The sequence below is a fragment of the Diceros bicornis genome, chromosome 5 (assembly GCF_020826845.1).
Source record: "Diceros bicornis minor isolate mBicDic1 chromosome 5, mDicBic1.mat.cur, whole genome shotgun sequence".
NCBI classification, from domain to species: domain Eukaryota; kingdom Metazoa; phylum Chordata; class Mammalia; order Perissodactyla; family Rhinocerotidae; genus Diceros; species Diceros bicornis.
In genome coordinates this window covers 78,341,510-78,355,420 of record NC_080744.1, presented here as the reverse complement: position 1 = coordinate 78,355,420, position 13,911 = coordinate 78,341,510, and positions in this window count along the sequence as shown.

Here is a 13,911-nt window from a genome sequence, read left to right as displayed (position 1 = left end):
GCACCCTCTCCTTGGCCGCCTGGGCCAGCTCGGGGTGCAGAAGTATATAGGGCAGCCCTTTGATGGTGCAAGGAAAGAGCCATCAGTCCTGGGCTCCAGTCCCACTCCACATCTTCCTGTTGTCCTACAGTGCCTTCCTGGGTCTCAGAAATGAGTCAACAGGTGGTGACCACCTGGCACCTGGAGGGCCTCCCTGGTGGCCCTAAGAGCAGGCAATGGGGTCAGCTGGGGATACGGTGAGGGAAGTGAGAGAGACAGGAAGAGGAATTGGGGCGGGGCTGACTTCCAGGAAGCCAGGACATCGGAGGCCCTCAGCCCAGCCCAGCCCAGCCCAACGGTAGGAGATGGGGTGCTGGCCCAGAGCCAGGGGCCTTCTCTGGTTGAGACACTCACACCCTGTGGTTGGTGATAAATGTCTATCCCAGCAGTGGTGCCCACTGCACCTGGCGTTCACTGCATCCTAATCTTTCTGGAACACTCCTTGGCAGCCTCTCCCTCCACCCAGGCGCCTTTGGGGAACACTGGGGCTTCTCATTCCTTCACTATCAACAGGCTCAGACGGAGCCCAGGGAGCCAAAGGCTGGCACGGAGCCCCCTCCCAGCCCCCACCCCCGACTGATCAGAATATGTTGACACTGCGGAGAGAGGCCTGCTCGGTCGGTCGTTATGCTGAGAAATGAAACGTTGCTTCACCCCGAGCAGAAACCACAAGGAGAGACAAACACGCGATGATGCCGAGGCAGCTGGGCCACGGGTTCAGCCTCTGCCTCCTGCCCGCACGCGGGCTGTTGGTGTGAAAGGCAAGAGAGAGAAGGCTTGCCATGGTGGGACCATCCTCAAGTCTGCAAAATACCCCCTCTGACAGCGGCAGAGGGTCGTTTGTTTAGAGACAACAGGGCTTGGGCTTTTGGCGCCTTGTCATCAGCTCTCTGGGCCTTACCACAGGCAGCCGGGACTGAGCGACACCTGCACTGAGGCCCTGACTGGGGCTGGGGAGCGGGGGTTGTGGGGGAGCAGAGCAGCCCCTGGGCGTGGGACTCGCTGCTCACCAGAGGGCTCTGGGCGCACTGGAACCGGAGGCTGCCGCTCTTGAGAGCAGAGCTGGGCTACCAAGGAGACAGAACACAACGCAGGCAGTCGGGGGAGGCAGCTGCAAAGGGGGCGTCCAGAAGTCAGGAGGTCTAGAAAGGAGCTGCTTTCATTTCAGCAGAGGAGCATGTTCTGTGTTTGCAGTTTGGGGTGGGGTCCACCAGTTTTCATCCTGGGGTCTACAGGTCTTCACTGTTGGGGTCCAAGGGCCAGGCCACTGACCAAAGGCCCAGCTCTGGTTCCCCTCCTCCCAGGAGGCACCCCACCCACTCCCACCCCCACCCCCACCCCAGGCTCCAACCCACTCTGTTCTCCTCAGAAGGCAATGTTTCAGGAACCTGGGGCCACTGGTGTGGTGGCTGCTGGAGGCATGTTTAGGGCCCAGCCTCCATCTCAGGGCAGGGAGGTCCATGGCAGGCTTTCCAGGGAGGAACCAGGCACCACTGAAGGCCCCAGCCCCAAGGGCTGGCTCCTTCTGTCCCTTCCTGACCTCTTAGGTGCTGCCAGCCCAGCTGTCTCCATTCCCATGGCTGCTGTTGCCTGCACATCTCCTCTTTGACCCTGCCCAGACCCCTGAGTGCCGGTGCCGATCTGCCGTGCCTAAGCTGTACCTCATGCGCACAGAGACACCCACACACACCCACACCAACATGCACACTCATATGCATGCACCCTCATGTACACACATACACCTACCCCCACAACCCCACACACATGCATCCCTCAACACACGCACATGCACACACACACCCCCAACATGTACAGGCACACACATGCACACATACACATGCACACACTCCAGGGGCTTTCCCTCCCTGGAGCTCTGTCTTGCCCCCCTTCACATGAGCTCACCCCTGTGGTGCTGGCACCCATGCTACCGTATGTACATCTCATGTTCACAGTCATTCAAGCTCACAATCCCTTTCTCAGTTAGGTGACAGTCACCTGTGCTGTGTCCACGAGGGTGGTGGCCCCACGGCTCCCACTCAAGTTTGCTCTGATTGACCCTCTGCCCTCTGCCCTTGCATCCCCTTCTCCACTCAGCACCTTCAGGCTGAAGCTCCTGGGCGGCGGGGGCACGGGAATCTGTCCACAAAGCTTGTACTCAGGTTTGTCTTGAGTCTGGCTGCTGTGCCTGTGAAGGCGGCCCTAATACAATGGAGTTACAGACCCCATTCAGACCAGTTCAGAAGGAGAATCTTACCAAACACCCGCTTCACCACAGATCCGGTCCTGGGGGGTGGAGTCTGGTCCCAGAAAAGTTTTCTCTCAGCAGAAAAAAATGTCAAAGGAAAAATTACTTTTTAATCCTGGAAGGATTTTGTAAAAGCACGAGTGTCCTGCGATCTGTGCCTCACTGCGCTTTCCTGGGCCTTGCTCGAGGAGGCGTCGCAAAAGAGCGTGTCCCAGAGCAGGCCCACAGTCACACCCTCGGTTCTGTGACCACCTCCAATGACAAACAGCATTATTTTATGAGTCGCTAATCCTTGGAGAGGCTCCTTAAAAATGGAAACGGGGGCATCCAAACACAGGCTGGGTGAGCCTGGCAGGCCTCACCGGGCGCAGGCAGGTAACAGTGAGGGTGAGGCTTCAGTCCTGGCCTCTTGCCTCTGGCAAAGATAAACACAGCCGGACGCTAGTTCAAGTGCAGGTGGACTTTATTCAGCAATAACCACTGCAACAGGCAAGAGGGCCCAGTGTGAGCTAAACTCAACCTCACCAAAGCGAAAGGCAGGAGATTTTCTAAAGGCTGGAGTGCGCTGAGGGAAAGGCCTAGGCCACCTGGGTTTGTTAATTGGCGCTTATCGGAGGAGAAAGGACTTTCTCATATCTCTATGGGAAGGCAGTGGTGCAAGTTCAAGCACGGTGCCTGCTGCCCCCCTACCCTCCAAAGTTGAGCCCCTACCTTCTGAGGAGACTGGGAGCCAGCCCCCTGGATGTCTGCATTTCAAAGAGCTCCCAGGGCCTTGAGAACATGGTTGTGGGTGGTAGAAGAGTTACACCTCAAATGGCAGAGACAGAATTTACATCTGCAAGCTCTCGAAGTAACTGCTCTAAGACGGGGCTCAGGGGCCTCTCTCTCATCACCAAGTTTTGGCTGGAACAAACAGTAAAATATCGGGGCAGCACAGAGCTTTTTCAGGCGGGAACTTGAGGAGACCAGAGTCATCCTCCTAGGGATGCAGCCTTGAGCTGTTGGAAATTATGCTAGTGTTTGCTCAAGTCTCTTAGTGTGGGCGGAGGGGATGGGAGGGAGAGTGGACAAAATCGTTTGTGCTGAGAGTCAGCAGTTTCTTTAGGCCAAGGTTGAGGCCTAGTCAAGAAGAGCCAGAGAAGCCTGGCTAGAATTTGGTCACGGAGAGAGTCCTTGTCACCTCCTGCTGCTGCTGTACCTGTGGGGATGCTATCCCTGCTTGCAGTTGTCTTCTGGGCACTGCTGTTCCTGTCAAACATTGTTACGATGCACAGGAACCCATGGGGTCGGGGGGAGCTCAGAGAGCGCTGTCCTGGGCAAGTGCATTAGTCAGGCCCCCTGAGAGTACAGCGCGGGCCCCTGTGGCAGGTCACGAGTTGAAGAAATAGCACTGTCACCCTTTATCTGCAGTCCTGCCCACTGCCTCAGCTCCCCAGGACACACACACCTTTCCATACCACATATGGAGTCCGACTGCCTTGAGGCTGCCATGCTGTGAGGAAGCCCAAGCAAAGCACATGGACAGGCAATGTGGAAGACCACCAAGGTGCTAGACAGGTGAGGGAAGCCTTCTCGAACCCTCCAGCCCAGCCTGGCTGCTAACTGAACACAGTCAAAAAAGTGACCCCAGTCAATGCCGTGTGACTATATCATGGCTCACAGAATCAAGAGAAACAGATCATTGTTTAGGGTGGTGGACTGTGCAGCAATGCGCAACAGAAGCATTTGGAGTCTGGCAGGTAGTGTACTTTGAGCCCCTGGGAATGTGGATAAGGTGACTCGTCTCTGTGTCACCTTCCAGAGAATGATGTCATCAATGAAGATGAAGTGGAAGCTCTCAGGGCCACACTGTGATACTAATATTTAATCAGCAATAAGCTGTGAGGGAGAAGGATGAATGGGGTAAGAGGAGAGCGAGCAGGGGAATGGATGAGGGTTTCCTAGAAACTAGGGCTTTGATCCCAGGGAAAGGGCTGGAATAACAGCAGTGCATTCGACGTTGAAGTCGGGAGAACTCTGGAATTCCTAGGAAGCTGGATAGGTGTAAACACTGGAGCCTCTGGCCCAGAATGACTCAGAGAAGACTGTCCCAGAATGTCTCTGAGCATCGTGTGTTCCTCCCTACTGACCAAGGATCCCCCAAGTGACTCTGTGCTTTGAGAGGGGCTAGGGGTGGGCCATGGGAAAATGGCTCCAACTGGGGTGAGGGGAGAAGGCTTGGTGTCCAGGTCCAGGAGGGGGCAGTAAAGAGGAAAGGCACTGTATGGTGACCTCTGGGAGAGCCAGGAGAGAGCTGGTTAATGCCCGGTCCTGGAAACACCTAACTGGCAACCAGCTCGATTGCCAGTTAACTTCCAGCCAGGAAAATAGAAAGCACTCTAGTTATTTTAAGCAGAGGGGATTTAGTGCCAGGAATTGGTAACAAAGGTGTTCCAAAGGCTGGAAGAGCAAATAGGTGAAGAGGGTGTCACCCAGAGATCTGGAAGCTGCTCTTGCTCTGCAACTATAGTTGAGCTTCTGGAGATGCCACCTCAGCCCTTGAGCAGGAGCCACCCCGTCCCCCATCGCCTCTGTTGCTCATGCTGCTAGGGCTACTGTCATTGTCACTGAAAGAGGTGTCACCCACTGCCACCATCAGAGCAGCAAGGTGGCTTCTCCGTGTCTCCCACCTTGTCATCTCCTTCCAGGGCTTCCCACTGGCAGCACTTAACCAGACACCGGATTCAAAGGAGTCTGGGAAATGTAGTTCTCAGGGTCCTAGCTCCTGGAAACATTGAGGAGAGTGTGAAGGGCAGGGCCGGAGCCAGGGGCCAACACACTACTTCTGGCACTAAGACCACCAATTTAACTCAATGGCCCTGTTTTTACCTTGAAATTCTCTCATCCAGTGGTATAGATGATTTGTACACTTGTATTTCCTGTGCGTGGAGACTTCACATGGTCAGAATAGAGCAGGGGCACGCTTGAACTCACCAGTGTGCACCTGAGTGCTGGGACCTGGGCAGAAACGCCCTCTCCATCTGGGTTCCCACATGACAGTGCTATAAAGCTCCCAGGGTGGATGTTAATGGACTCCACATGGGGCAGGGGAATCATGTTGTGGCACAAACTTAGTGGGGGCGCTTCACCCTCTGGCCACACAGGGCTGAGAGCTGGGCATGCTCCTCTTGGTGATGATCTGTTCTGTGGATATTAAAGCACCTACTGTGTGCCTGGTGCAGATACCTGTTGTGCCAAGAGGTGAAGGAGCCCTCTCTGGAACCCCTTGTTCTGCCCTCCTCCTGGCTCCCCTTGCCCTTTGCCATGTCAAGGCCTTTAGCTGCTGATGGGGGATGGAGGGCCGCAGCCCCGCCCATCTCTGCTTTCCCAGCCCCAGCCCAGCGTCTGGCAGGAAGCCGCAAAGCCAGGCATGCTGACTTCTATCCGGGTCTTAAACTCAACCAGGAGGCCCAAATATGGCCAGGCTGCCTGAGAGCAAGGGACATGATGGGCGGCTCACCTGCTTCAGACCACCAGGAAGGCCCCAGATGGCCCAGGTTTCAATGGCAGCAGCAGCCTTGCTAGCTTTTTGGCTTTGCTTCAGAAACCTCAACTGCAAAATGGAGCTAATAATAATGCCAAGCTTGGTTTGGAGGATAAGATGGCATACGAGTCCTGATGGAGACGACACAAGTGGTGGGCTCGGCTGGAGAGGCTTGGGCTGCATCAGTGATTCCCATTCTCTTTGCAGGAGCCCAGTATTAACTGAAGTTCTGGAACCACTGGGCCAGGAGGTGTGGGAGCAGGTGCGCTTCCCAGTGCAGAAACCGGCTGGCACTGAGGGGAGGGGGAAGAGCTGCAGGGGATCGGTTTCGCAGAGCCAGGCAAGCCCAGGTGGTAAGATACCTGGCTGCCAGGCCAAGGAGTTTGGACTTTGGACTTGGAGATGTAAAGGGTAGCCTTCAGGAAGCCTCTGCAGAAGGCTGGCCTGTTACTGGCAATTGAAAGGAAAAATAAAGCGCACTGCTAGGGAAGGGCTGGCCTCTGGTAAACACCTGGGCATGATCCAGGTACGAGGGCTGCCTGCCGGGGTGTGGCTGGGCCCCAGGAGTCCTGTGCTGCCTGCCCCAGGGCCTCCTCCCTCCTTGGCCCTTGACATCCAGCTCACTCTGGTAGTTTCCAAAGAAGCCCAAGGCCTCTCCTGCGCCCACAGGCAGAGACGCTGGGAGTTGCATGCAGCAGGAGCTTCACCTTGGTCCAGGAGTCTGCGTGCATGTGGAGGGGCTATCATGCTGCTCCTGCCCCAAGGGGAGGAGATTTTTGCCTTCAGAACCAGGCTGGATAGATTCTGTTTCCAGAGGAGCTTCTGCCAGCCGCCCTGGGGCTCCATCTGCTCTGGGGAGGCCACGTGGGCCCTGACCTGCCTCCTCACTGCAGGCTTCAGGCCTTATCAGATGGTCCCTTCAAGCCTAAGTGCTCTGCTGCTCCGTGAAGGCCTGCCTGGGCCTGCACACTCTGACCACGGCCTCTGCTGGGCTTGGGGACCCCGCCCCTCACGGGCCGGGCAGCTCCCCGCAGCCTGAATCCAGCCTCCGGTGCAGCAGCGGAGCTTTACCTTCATTATCCTCCTGCCTCCTCACAAAACCCTTGGGGGGGTGTGTGCGATTTTAATCCCAATTTCTAAATCAGGAAGCTTCAGTTTACAGAAGTTACACAACCTTCTCACGTGATGAGGCCAGCAAGCCGAGGAACAGAGATTTAGACCCAGGCCCTCCCACCCCAGACCCCACTAGGTTGACAGGCTGCCATCCCGAGTTTCCGCGGGGCCAGAACTGCCTCCCCGGCCTGATTGGATCCAAAATACCTTAGAGGAGAAGCAAGTGAGGTGGTCCCACAACCCCAAACATGTGCTCTCGGAGCGAGAAGAGGACCCTCCACCAACGCACCAATTGCTGTGTGGGGGGTCTGTGCAGATTACCCTCCTCTGCTGCGAGTCCTGCCTCACTCGCACAGCTGAGGGGCACAGTTCTATCCTTTGTGCAGATTCTAGGGCCTTGCACTCCCCCCAAAGACCCTGTTTCTGTCCCTGGGTTCGCTGGGCCTGGGGGAGCCTCCTCCCGAACACCTTGAGTGTGTGTCTCCTCTTCCATCCCACCGGCTGCTCTTTCCAGGGCTGCTCTGGCCACGTGGGTTCATCCACCCTGGTGATCTGGGGTGTTCTCTCCAGGATACAGCCGCTCTGAGCCTCAGTGTCCAGGACACTGCTGAGAAAACACCCAGCATACCTTCCTGAATCTTTTGGACAAGTGAACTTTATACCAAGGTGTGAAAGCAAAAGTTGATATTAAAGAAACATGCCTCTATTCATTCTCTTAATCTTTACTCAGAATTTCCTTCTAAAACAATCAACAACAGAAAGGTGTGCTGGGCGAGGGCGTGGTCAGGGGCCTGGAGCACTCCACTTGCAGGGCAGCTGTTAAGGGTTTGCAGAACTGCCCTCGGTCTGCCCCTGCTGATGTCTCCTGGCTCCTGATGGCTGTGAGGCCCCCACAGACTCTACTCCAGCCCGGAGACAGGAGGCCAGGCTCCTCCAGTGCCTCCACGGGCCAGGCATGCAAGGGCTGGATACTTTCCACTCCTAATCCTCACCGCACCTTGCAAGCTGGGGCTCCAGCCAGAAGCCGGCAGGAAGCAGCTGGGCATACTCGGAAGGGGTGCCCCAAGAGCGGATAGCATGCAGGGGACCAAAGGACATGTTGCTGCTGGGGCTGCCACAGCTGCCAGGTGATGTGAGTGGGCTGCAGCCTCCTCCCCCCTCGGTGCCTCCTGTCAGTGAGAGGCCCCTTGGGGAGGTCCCAGAGCTGGTGCAGAAGGGGCAGGTGGAGGAGCTGCTCCACTGTCAGCCTCATCACTCCCAGTTAGAAACATGAGGCCTGGAGGATGGGGACTGGCCTGTTGATGTAGGGAGGGTGGGCCCCCTGCACAGCCAGCCACTTCATGGCACCACACGCTCACTCCCACCTCCTGGCCAATTCCCAAAGGAACAAGGGGGCAGCAGTTTTGTTATCCTAATATCTGGTTCTGGAATTCCCCTTTGGAAGGTGCAGTGGCTGGATGAGCCCTGAGGTGCAAGGAGGGTCCCAGGGGCCTGGGAGGGGACAGATTGCTCTCCACCCTGAGCCACCTGCACAGTGTGGGTAAAGGAGGGGTTGCCCTCAACCCCTGAGGACCATGCTGCATGTCTTCTTGGGGCAGGGAGGCCTGGGGTGGGGATGGGACGGGAGTGCTCAGAGTGGGTATCCGTGGGTGTGTGAGCCTCAGCCCGTCCCTAACGTCCACTCTATTTGGGGACGTCACGTGAGGGTTTGTGGAGGAGAGGAGCTGCGGTCAACATCTGGACATTTATGGTCAGCACAGACAAAGCTGGGCTGATGGCAGAGGGGTTCATCAGAACATGAGCCCCAGGGACTCACAGACTTCTCATGATCAGTCGTGGGCTCCAGGCCATGCCCCCTCGGGATGCCTGGCATAGGCCCTGGGTGTTGCTGTGTGGGTTGAGTCCTGTCAGGACCCTGCCCATAGGGCCTGTGCTCTGATATCAGGTGCTGGGGCCTGCAGAGGCAGGGCCCCCTGACTGATTGGCATAAAGTTACTGCATGGGCTAGCCGGGCTCTGTCCAATACTTCCCAACCCAACCTTGTCCCTAAGACTCTCTGGGATCTGCCTGGCTGACCTGCAAAGTGATCCCATCTCCACCAGGCCTGGGACAGCACCTGCCCTGCTCCCCTGCCGGGCCAGGGACCCTGCCCCCACCTGCCGCGGGGTCCCCGCCCTCAGACACATTGCATGGAGACCCTCTCCAGCACCCCTTCCACTCGCCCGACCGCAGAGCTGGTCTCCTGTAGCTGCCTCTACTGAGCAGGCCCACCTGGACCTCTTTGCCCCTCCTGCAGCCCCAGCATGTCTCTCCCCTCTGCCAGCTCCCACCATCACCTTGGCATGAGCGATTTTTATCCCATGTTTACACTAACCAAAAACTACTGACTCAGTTTGTGGCAAGCCTGGAGGACAAGCCATTTGTAGGAGAAACTCAATGTACATGAATTGTCCATTCATGAAGTGACCAGACGGCCCAGGCCCCTTTGGATAAATGTGTACACTTGTCCACTCACCACAAATGCAAACCACATCTGATCCCCTTTCTCGTGGGGATGGAAAAGACCACAGTCTCAGTTGAGTGGCCGATGCCACACCCTGAACCGTGTTAATCTGCTCTTCCCAGGATACCACCTCCGACACAACCGCTGCAGTTGGGGATCCACTTGTTGAACCTGTGTGGTCCACTGTATGGGTCTGCTCGGGCTGCCGTAATAAGATGGCACAGACTCCTTGACTTAAACAATGGAAATTTATTTTCTCCCATTCTGAACACTGGAAGTCCAAGATCAAGGTGCCGTCAGGGTTGGTTTCTGGTGAGATCTCTTTGGGTTGCTGACAGCTGCCTTCTTACTGTCCTCACTTGGCCTTTCCTCTGTGTACAGGCAGAGAGACAGAAATCTCTGTGGTCTCTTCTTCTTCTTAGAAGGAGACCAGTCCTATGGGACCAGAACCTTGCCCTTATCACCTCATTTGACCTTAAATACCTCCTTAAAGGCCCCATCTCCAAATACAGTCACATTGAGGTTAGGGCTTCAATTTATGAAATTGTGGGGAACACAATTCAGTCCAGAACATCCATATAATCTGCCATCGTATATCTAGTTTTTGTGGGATCCAGACTAGTGAATTAAATGGGGATATGACATGGACCTCCACCCCTGAATTACTGGACTTTTGAGGGTGGCACTAATCTCTGCCATCCCCCTTGGGATGGGGTACTATTTTGATTTACTATTCTGGCCAGGGGAGGAGGCAGTTTCAGAGGCTTCCACTTGGCTCTCCTCACTCTGATGGATCTTACCCCACAGGTTAAAGAACCCATGTTGGGGTTCTGCTGACTGCCAAGAAGCTCCATCCCAATGATCGGTTCAGGAAGTGGAGAAACGGCCCAGTGGGCCACAGTGAGTGAAACTTGAGACCTGGTCCCACCTGCTCATCCCCAACAGGGGGCTGTAATGACCCCTGTTCTCCACGTATTAGTATCAATTCAGACTCTGTGTCTAATAGTCCTGGAAAGTTCTGGATGCTCCCCTTTCCCCGTGCATGGTCACTCAAGTAAAAGGCTGAGATTTCCTTTGGGGAGGCCAAGAGGAATCACTACTGCATATACCTGCCCTGGGGTTGCAGGTCCTTCTGCACAGAACTGGCCTCTCCCTCTGTCTGGGTTCTAGGTTTGACGACATTCTCAGGGCCAGAAACATGATTTGGCTTCTCTCAGCCTCCTGACCGTCCATCCTCAGTATTATTTATTGCACAAATGAAGCAATGCCCTTGTTGACTGCCCATCCAGCCCGCCTCTATGGCTACTGTGTTCTGGGCCACCAACTCCTTGGCTGTGTGCATGCAGGGCCCCCAGCAGCTACTCTGATGTTGCCACAAATTGAGATAATTGCCTTCTCCTTGCTTCTGACAATTAAAGGTCACCATCTGTCCCCTATTCCACTGAGACCTTGTCGTCCCCATTGCTATCGGGGTCTCTGTATCAACCTCCACTGTCACCCGTGACCCCAGAGGACGGCACCACTGAGCTTCTCAGCAATGTGCTGCCCCTCTCCAGTGCTTTCTTTGTCAGGTTGGTAAATGGTGGGTCCTTCAGCCCCTTCTGGGTTTTCCTGCTTCCTTCTGAGCCTTTGGTCCCTTCCACGCAGTTCTGACATTTTTATGCACACAGTGTGGGCCATCTTCCCTCCCAGCCTTCCACGAGCATCATCCCCTGGGGTCCTTTCCAGGCGTGAAGTTCCACATCACAGGGAGTGGGCTCACACTAATGGGCTCTCCCTTATCCCGTGTTCTGCCCTCCTTGCTCAGCACCCTCAGGACCCAGTCCAGGCACACCCCATTGGCCTACCAGGTCCAGCCTGGGCCTGCAGCTCCTTTGTAATTAAACCTCTCCCCTCCCATTCTGACACATGCTACAACATGTATGGACCCTGAGGACGTTATGCTGAAGGAAGTAAGCCAGATACAAAAGGACAAACACGGTGTGATTCCACTTATATGAGGTGCCTGGAGTAGTCAAATTCATAGAGACAGAAAGTAGATGGTGGTTGCCAGGGGCTGGGGGGTGGAGGGAATAGGGATTTATTGCTTAATGGGTGCAGAGTTTCAATTTTGCAAGATGAAAAGAGTTCTGGAGATGACGGCGATGATGGTTGCACAACAACGTGCACGTACTCAACACTACTGAATGTAAAAATGGTTAAGGTGGTAACTTTCAAGTTATGTGTATATTACCACAATAAAACCCAAAAACCCTCCCCTGCCTTAGCAGGTCGACACCTCCCAGGTAGGCTGCACTGGGATTTGACCCTGTCAGTTAGGCTGCCAGAGGGAGTGTGCAGGTAGGGCCCGAGGGAGCAGGCATTGTCATGTTAGACACCTGCCAAGCTTGAGGCCATTGTGTGATCTTCAAGCAGGATGTGGAAGGGGCGCACTACTGCCCACCGAGGAGAGTGGTCACTTCTGCAGGCCCATGTGTTCATAGGGATCTGAGGTTCCAGGTTCTCACCTGCACCTACCCAGACCTCCCCACCTCAGGTCTCAGGGTCCCACTCCTTCCCCAGCGTGACCCTGACCTTGCAGAGGACCTGACACACGGAGGCCGAGAGCTCCACCACTCCTAGGAGAAACTTCTGAGCCTCGTCCTCTGCACTGTCCATCCTCTGCTTTATCTCCCAAACCCTGACAATTGCCAGAGATTGGGGTTCCCTGGAATATTCCAGGGAGGCCCTCTGTCTCTCACATTTTGGGTTGAATTGGTCTGTCATTGTCTCTCCTCAACAACCAGTGGTGCTCCAAGCAGCCTGGCCCCCCGGGCCCTCATATCTCTCCCAGCCAGCTGGCAGGTCCTGCTCCCTGGAATGTCTCAGGGTCATCCTCTGTGAAAGGGCTACGACCCTTTGGCTGCAGCATGCTCCACCTACCACCTGTGCTGGGGCCTGTGGTGCCAGCTGTCGGCAAGTGATCCCTTTTAGGGTCTTCTTCCTGGGAGACACACCAGGCAAGTGTAGGGAAGTGAGAAGGGCAAGACTGGGCAGAGGGGGAGAAGGACCCAGGATGCCACTGCACCTGAGGCTTCAGCCTGTCTTGCAGGACCCCTGGGGCCTCCAGAGCTGTCTCAAATGGAGAAAAAGATCGACCTCTGTATCAATGGCGTCAGCTGGTCATTGGGCCCCGGCGGGGCATCGTCTTAGGTGAGGATGATTCCCATGGAGGGACTCGGCTGTGAACCGTTATCCGTGGGTTCCCAGCAGGTGGGGTGGGCTCTGAAGAAGAGGTCTGGTCTAGGCGGAGCACCTCAGCGTCCACTCCTATTTCCAGGTCAGCCCTGCCTTCCCTCTTCCTCCAAATCTGATTCTTTGCACTGATGTGCCTGCCTCAGGGTGGAGGCTTGATCCCAACCCTCCAGCTCTGCAATAGCCCCAGAGGCAGGGTACCCCACACCCTATTTGTCTTAGAAAGGCAGAAGAAAGCCCTTGCAGGCAGAGCCAGCTCAATGGGCGTGCCACTGGCTCAGTTGCACAAGGCTCATTACTCAGGAAGGGGCTGGGCTTGGGGTTCAATGCTCTGCAGACACCGTCTTGAAATTCTTAATAGTTTTATCCTTGAATTTGTGTTTTGTAAGTGAAGTCAAAGAGTTCTGCCTCCACTGCCTCCTGAATAAGGGTTCTCGGCTTCCTACTCCTCTGACTGGTGCTCAGCAACCTGGGCCGGCAGGCAGGGGGCCCAGACACACACACCTCACACACTGATTTGCAGGGCAGAGCCCTGGTGCCTGAGAGGGTCTGCACTTGCCCCATAAGTATTCCTGAGCCCAAAGGAGAGCAATATTAAATAGAAAATTTTGAAACTCATGACAGTTTGAGAGAGAGGCAGTAGAAGAAAACAATTTTTTCCCTGCTTTTTGAACATAGGGCCCTGCACTTTTATTTTGTGCTTGGTCCTGCAAATCGTACCGCCTGCCATGCTCTCAGATCTGCCCCACAGCCTGTGCGCCCTTTCTCACCACGGTAAACCCAAGCCCCGGGTCTGCAAGCTGCTGCCTGTGGCCAGCACGTTCCCCGCAAGTGGCCTGAATCTCACCGTTTCCTCTAAGTTACTTTCACCAGAAAAAGGTCCCGCCCTTTCCTCCATGCCCCAAATCTACAAATGACTCCAGGGCCCTGTCCTATTCACTTGAGGAGGCTGAGAGTCAACTTGAGCTAACCAAGGATTTCTGTGCTTTTCCAAGGTACTACACATGACTGATTCGGGAAACCTCGCAGGGAGCACAGCCACATCCTGCCCCATCAACCCTGTTCCTGCAGTTCCAGTGGTGACCAGATTGGCACATACATCCCACGCAGTCCCCACCGTGGCCTAGACATGCTGTCATGGCCTTGGGTGCCAGCTCAGAAGAGGTCTAATTGTCACCTCTTCCCTGCTCATGGAATTGTATGTTCAAAGTTCGCTTACTGTGTTTTTTCCCCTGGGGGTGTGACAAGTGAGTC